At 44.7% G+C, this 7,798-nt stretch overlaps 1 non-coding gene across 1 annotated transcript; it reads right to left on the bottom strand.

Annotated features, from left to right (window-relative positions):
* Positions 1-6,865: 6,865 nt before the first annotated feature.
* On the bottom strand, positions 6,866-6,937 carry trnap-ugg (transfer RNA proline (anticodon UGG)). The gene has a single exon. It is a non-coding gene; the product is annotated as a tRNA-Pro (tRNA).
* Between the last annotated feature and the right edge of the window lie 861 nt (positions 6,938-7,798).

The following is a 7,798-nucleotide window of genomic DNA, read 5'->3' as shown; positions in this document are numbered from 1 at the left end:
CCGGAGGAATGCTTTTGGAAACGATCTTATCAGGATCTTATTGGCAAGGCTGTGCCGTGAGTCACGCACAGCAAATTACATAATTATGTATTTTTGACACGAACTCTGCTTTACATTTATATTACGGATGATTACCTCTGCTCGCAGTTCTGTGTTCCTGGTTTTCAAACTGCTTGTTTTGTCTTTTTCTTAGAGATTCATGTCCATCAGGCTGTCGCTGGTTGGTAATGCAAACTAGAGACTTATGTGCATTTGCAGGTTTATATTTTTAAAATCCAAATGGATTTAATCGTGGTTCAGTGGATGTCCTGCTTAATAAATGTTAACAGTGAAGAATATTAATTGTTTAATATATTAACTATTTCATATTATAATTTATAATGTACATTCAATGCGGTAGTGATTTCGCGGTTGACTTGTTTTGGCTTCTGGAAAGATTTATGACTGGCTATATTTTTCCCCAAGGAAAAAAACTTGAAAAATTGATTACTTTTTTAACAAAGATACTTTTGGTCTTGCAAACATCTTTTCAAGATCTAAAGAGGGTTTTTCCAGTTTTAACCCCTCCCCCCCATTCTAGGCCAGTTTCTAGTATTATTATGAAAATCAGATGAATGATTTGACATAAGCCACAGTGGCCCATGAAGACTGGCTAGACTCTCCTGGGAGTAATCAGATATATTTTGATATTGTGGGGGGTGGGGGGCACACTGGCATAAAACTAACATTTTATGTTAAATGTGGGGGTCCAAATTAATAATTATGAAATGTGAGGGGGACATTAAGATTTAATGGCAGTGACACCCATGCCCTAATAAATAAAGAGGTGGAATCAGATATCCGTGGTCAGTTACTTGGAGACAAACTGCATACTCAGCAGTTATATTGCAATTAGGCCCGTAACAACTCCCCCCATCCCATCCTCCTGAAGTGCCAGATAACCCTTATCCTTCACTCAGACCCTAAACTTATATCTCAAAAAAGAGCAAGATGAGATGTGAAAAAAGAACCATTCCAATGTACACGACCACATGCTTGTACAAATGGTATATGAAGCATAATTTCATGTATAATTTTCTTTTAGAGCAGAGAGAAGGATGTGTAGGCTTCCCCCAAGTGCCCAGGCAGGGGCCGAGACCCACTTCTGCACCAGGAGATGCAGACACCTGTATGGAGTTGGTTCTGTTTCATGCCCTCAGGTGGGGAAGTCACACCAGATGTGAATCTGGGAGATCGGTACGCCCCCCCGAGCAAGTTATGACACCACCCAGCTGAGTAAGATCCATAGCAGAGTCATGGTAGGGCTGAATGCTGAGCCGTGCAGAACCAAGGAGGATCCCTGCAACATCTCCGCAGTCCTGTTTACTCACTGCTTCCAGTGCTGCTGTCTTCTGATGCAGAAAACATGGTATTCATTTACCAGAGCATCCTGTTATCTTTCAAAGACGCTGCTCATTTGGGCTAATTAACATTAACGTCACAGCTATCGTCTCGCGAAGAATCTATTGAGTACACTTCAAAAATGAAATGTTCTGGTCTGCCCTGGATTTCGTGCTGCAGAGTCCCCGCTGGCTTGCTGGCTGGTGACATTTTGCAGAAAGGTGGCCCTCCACCTCACGCGTTCCCATGCCATTCTTGGAAGGCAGCTGCAGTTAAACGCTTCGCTGTGATGCTGGCCCCCCTAAACAGTCTGTTGGCATGTGAGCCCAGGAATCACATCCAGCGCATAACTGTTGCTTAATGTCAGTCTTTTTGCTCTCACAACTGGGTGAGATCCCAGGATTAATATCGAACGAGTGCAGCTGGAGGACTCTGGTTTTAATTATGGGTGCACGCACAAATTTTTGGGGTTTGAAGGCTGAAATATCGATGAGAAACATCCCGTTCAGAAATTCAGGCCGGAGGGGGGAATGGCCAGGTGTGCAGCATGCTGGGATCATATTGGGTTAATCGGTGATACGGCGCAGAGGCGTGCCCAGTGTGCAGATCTGTGCCCTCATAGAATAAAGGGATTCCTTTCTTTTTCTTTTTATGAACTATTTAACGCAGAAGTGGAGATTCAGGTCCAGAGAGTACAAATCCAGACCAACCATCCATTTGAATCTAAAGTGTCATGGTCACAGAGTACTCAACTGGTTGGTTGAAACAAAATCTTGGTCTGGATTTGTACTTTCTGGAGCTGAGATTGCCACCTCTGGTTTAACGCCACCCATGTTCAAATCACACAGAGTAAATTGCCGTCAGATACAAGTGTTGCAAATAGAGGATTGCAGGGCTGGGATCTGAATCTTATACACGTAGTGTCTGCTTAGGGGAGCTAGTTAAGCAGAAAGGCCTGGGGGGCGAGAGGAACGGGAAGGGGGTTAGAAACCGCCATCGCTGTCTTCAGCTTGGAAGGAAACCCAGACGGACAGCAGAATGACACACAAAGTCAGGCAAGCTCAGGATGACTCCCAGTGCTCTGCAGCCCAGAGACTCCAGTACTGAACAATGTCCCTGCACTGCGGTCGTGTGACAGCTTAGTGCAGTGTGTCAAAACGCGATGGCTCCTCATCAATCACTCAGCCAGCAGCAGGGACGCATGAAAGATAAGGGGGTTGACCTTCTCAAGAAGGTATTTTGTTACGGAGAGGATAGTGGAGAGCCCGTCCATGTGTGTCAGTGTTCAGACACTGTTCAGGTGGACACTCCACCATTCCTTGTTCTAGTGCAAGAACCTCACAGATATCCTGCTTAAATCCACCTGTAATCAGGATCCATTTCCACGTCTCTACGATAAACAGATTTTTGGGTCTCATTGTCTCGCAAGGATTCACTGGTAGGTGTGGCCAACAGCTGCTCTGTGATTGACCTTGAATAGTGGACTATGAACTGAATAAAGGCAGCAGGCCATCTCGAAATCACACCTCCTCTCCAGCAGTCTAAGGAGAAGTTCTGGGCTAGGGGTGACAAACCTGATCCATAGATGGGTGCAGGTTTTTGGGATGACCTCTTAATCAGTCAATAACAATGGGTACTCAGGACTGGAGTTGTGAACCACTGCTTTATTATTGGCTGATTGAAAGGTCATCCTGAAAACCCGTAACAGCTCTCCATGGATCAGTTTCACCACCCCTGTAATGGGCATACCAGCAATTTAGTCACCTATGCCTGTGGAAAAAAACGGTTGTGGGTTAGAATCCCATGACTGGCAAATAATCATATCAGCTTTGGGCCCATCAGTGAGACCCTTAACCTTTACTGCTCCTGGGATGCTGGCTCTTCCTTCTCTCTGACCCCAAGCTTTCCTCACCTGTACATTAGTTTAGACAAAAGCATCTGGTTAAAAAAATGTACTGGTCAGTAATATACACTGTCCCGGCTCTGAGAGGTTTTGCACGCAATACAGTTTTGGACTGGAAATCGTTCTGAATGTGCAGTGTAGAGCAAAGAAATACAACTAGATTCAAGATGCATCCCTAAAAATAGCAGTCTGTGTATTAAAAATGCATGACCTGATTCGGCTAAATCTGTCGGAGAGCGAGGAAATTCAGGAGTATCGCCGTTCTTTGTCAAAACACGGCTGTCTGGGATCCTGGCCTTGTACTCCTGACCCCGTTACATATCTGACATTAATTATCCTTTCTTATGTACCTCTGTACTCCTGGCCACAAGAATAGGATCAAGTCCAGTCTATGAGCACAGCTCGCCCTCTGCTGGGGGATCTGCTGGGTCACATGATCTCCCCCTAGGCCGACCACCTAATCTGTCAGGAGGGACACTATGAGCTACAACAGAGTTTGAAAACTATCATTTCAACCATTTCAATTCGAAGGACCTGGATTTCATTTAAGCCCTGAGTCCTTGCTGTGTGCTAATTGGTTAGTGTGACACAACTAGTCTTTCGGTCAAGGAAACAAACCAGTCACAGCATAAGAAGAACTGAACTAATTAGCCAAACACAGGAGCCTTACAGTTTTAAAGAAGTTTGTAAAACCTGAAGTAGTTCATAGTGGCCCCCCATGAAGGATTAGGTGGTCACCCTACCTCGCACCCGCCCCACCAGGAGTTCCCACCCTCCATCCCTGACCTGTTTTCCTGTGACAATGCTCCTCTTTACACCCAAAAACAAAACCAGTCTAACAAACAGCACAGCAAGAACAGCGTGATTCTGCTGTCAGAAAGCTTTCAATCTGAGGTCTGTCCGCTCAGCTGCCCTGGTGTCCGTCTGGCTGTGGGGGCCACTGCTAGTGCTTCACACCGAACCAGAGGCCCCCAGCCCCAAATCTGCAGCCCTGCCATAATTCTCCCCTCTCTGTGCAGTGGCTGGATTTCGCTGGTACTTTATTCATTGGTGACTGGGCTGAAAATGGTGTGATTGTATCAGTGATCTCACGATATACGTCACGGCAGCTATGTCCTACCATTCAAATTTTCCAAGCGCGTGTTAGTATGATGTCATTCACCATATGATCAACCTCCAGCCTCCATCGGGACAGAGGGTAACGCGCTCTGTCTGATTCCTCTGCCATTCTGCTCCTTAAAAGCCTGACTGAGTTACTCATCGTTCTGATTAACTGGATGACATAATTCACCCAGTCTGGCGATATCCATCCCTCCAGAACCGGGATCGCGAGGACCCCTGCTGGAGGCTGACGGCGTGACGCCGTTCAAGGATTAGACTTCTCCAAGCAGGGACAGATGGAGTAGATTCTGCTTCTACTCCCTGACAGCAAAAAGACAAAAAGACTGAAAAACAAACCCAGGCCTGGTTCATCGACATGCCTCTGTAGCCAAACACGTTGACTCCCTCCATCAACATCAAAATCCTTTGGATCATTTTGAGCAAATGCTCATTAAAGACTTTCTTGACTCCTTAATGATTTGGGATTAATTAGTGATGTGGCAGTGACTGATTGGCCTGTCATTGAGGGGGCTGTGTGACATATGGGCATGAAATACAGGATGACGCATCATTTGGTCCTGCTGGTGGTTTGGGTCCGTAAAGTGGACCTCATGAAGTCCACAGCTGTCTTCTAACATTTCTATTAGGTAGCTTCAACAGCCGGGGGGAGTCAACCCCAGGCAGCACAGGGCACATGGGGGTCCACTATGGGTAGGGTTCTAGTCCCTCACCGGCCAGGTATCTACACTACAAGCAATCTAGATACCCAAATTAACCTATATGCCCGTTTGTGGAAAAGACCAAACTTAGCCCATGGTCCTGAGTTGTAGGAGGTCCTAATATTTCTTCTGGTCATTACAACAGCACTTAATGCCCTAGATAGGGCCCCAATAATGACTTTAGCCCAGGGCCCCCCAGCCCAGTAAATTTGCCGGTGTCTGTGGGAGATAGCCATGGCACTCGGAGCACACGCCGAGGAAAAGTTACATGATTGTTTACGTTCCATTTACAGGGTGTTCCACATACAGGCCTTTCTCAGCTCCCTTACAGAAGCTCTCTAACACCCCCTCCTGGCACCACTCTTTATGCACACAATAACCTCATAAATGTAAATTTATGCTGACTCTGGAAATCTGAGGATATTTTCTTCACGCCCGTTAATCGCGGAACACAGTAGATGTCTACAATCATCTCCACTCCCCTAATAATAAAAAAACAACATCTCTTCTGTTATCCTCCCCTACCGCTTTCCACAAGCCAACCACAGAGGTCAATGTTGACCACTGGGAATTGTGGGAAGGGGGGAGGGGCTCTGTGATGTTTTTTTGCACAGTGGACTGGAGCTGGAGTACATTTTACATCTGCTAGAGGATTCGTGTGACCCTCACCCTCTCGACAGGAATAAATTCCCTGTGACATTAGACTGGAGAGTCCTCCCGTGAATTTTAAACAATCGACTTTCGTTTTACCTTAATAGTTCAGAGTTTCTGTCTCTTGGTTTAATATAATATTAATGGCAAGTTCCCAAATTAATCTGCATACTTGACAGGCCAGGGACTAGTTTAAATGGCCCATTTTTCAGCACAAACCCTGCACACAGTTATAGCTGGCCTTATGTCTCAGTTTTGAAGCCCTGGGTGCTAAATTCTTTGAGCTTACATAGCGCCCTGGAAATCTGAGCATTGGGGGGGGGGGGCGGGGGGGGTGGAACATATCACCAGTCTGGCAGGGTGAGCTTTTAATGGGTGTCTAGGATTTCCAGCCTCTCCTCTGGAGAATAATCTCCATATCCTACTGAGATCTCCCTAAAAAAAATTTTTTTTTTAGATTTATTAAAATTTTGATTTGTAAGATACATGGGTGTATCAATGGATGGATGGATGGATGGATGGATAAATGAATGGAAGAGGCAGTTGGCAAGGTCACATCCCCAAACATGTGATGTCATCTTAAAACCCTAACCCTCCTCTTTAAGGAATAACAGGTCTTAATAGAGTGGCATGTATAGTATGTGAGATTTGACTCACAGTCATCACTTTCTTCATGAGGACAATGCCAAGGGTTTGCTCAAATGTTCAAAATCTTTGCATTTCATTTACCTGCATGAGGAGTCACTTTTGAAACAGATTTAACTAGCTTACATTGCAGATGTATACCAGCTGCTAACTAATTAATCAGCTGCCACCTGTTCAGCTCAGGTAATTGGGAATCACTTAATTCCAATACTGCAGCATAGGGTTGGCGATGCCTATGTGTCAAAGGTCAATACAAAAATAATCATGCATAATCAGGAGAATTCTTAACACCATCTCCAACAGCAAAACCGGCACCAACACGAAATGATGTTTAATTTACCGTTTGTAGAAGTATGAGAACAACTAGACTGGAATGTGTTTTTTCCCCACATATCACATGTTGATCTTTTTCAAAACCTACACACAAATATAGATATGAGAACAAAATCGAGACACTGAAAAGAAGGGGCTCGTCCGGGATTTGAACCCGGGACCTCTCGCACCCAAAGCGAGAATCATACCCCTAGACCAACGAGCCACTGGCTGCTGCTGTTTTCTCCCACGGTTGTAGAACTCTACTGTCCTCTGAATATGCAGGACAGTCACATGACACGTAGCTGGCCAATCATGGACCTCATGGCACCAGTGTTGCTCACATGGAACAACAGCTGTGAGGCATTGAGACACGGCATGTCAGACAGGAGGAGAAACCACACACCACATGGGTGATGGGAGCCTGAATAAGCCACAAACGCAAATTCGAAGACACTGCTCTGCCTGACAGCTCCCTGCAGTTCCTACTGGTTGCAAATATTTGGCTTTTTTCCCTTTGTTCCTGTGCTCAGCTGGATCCCCAAAAAAATTGCAGAATCCTAAAAAAGTGCCTGTAAATATCTTGGGACATCATGAAATGAGATTAATAGATGATCCCAGCATTTGCTTTCCACAAGATTCATTATTCGCACATTTTCTTAATCACATTTTTGTCCTGTTTTGTTTCCTCAATTACGTATATTTTAAAGCAATTTTATTAGAAACAATGCAAAGTTTACTGGGGTAAAGTGTATGATGACCAGTAGCTCTCTTAGGAAGTTATAAAAACAGCTCTGAGCAGTGAATTCCCATCTGGGCCAAGCTCATCTGATCAAAGAGAAGGGTTGTATTGTTAGGGATTAATTTCATTTATCTCCGTTTAAACATCTTCATATACTTTTGCACTGGATATGCAATTATGGATGGATGGATGGATGGAATAATATTCATTAGGGGTGGACAAAATAACAGAAACATCTAACAGCATATTAATATCATACCTTTTGCTTTCAGAACAGCTTCAGTCCTTGAAATTCTACTGGAGATGAAGAAGGTAGAAGATTTCTTTTTGCTGTGTGTTCTGGAA

Source organism: Paramormyrops kingsleyae, chromosome 4 (genome assembly GCF_048594095.1).
Source record: "Paramormyrops kingsleyae isolate MSU_618 chromosome 4, PKINGS_0.4, whole genome shotgun sequence".
Taxonomy (NCBI): Eukaryota; Metazoa; Chordata; class Actinopteri; order Osteoglossiformes; family Mormyridae; genus Paramormyrops; species Paramormyrops kingsleyae.
The sequence above is the reverse complement of the archived record's forward strand: the minus strand, read 5'-3'. Positions and strand labels throughout refer to the sequence as shown.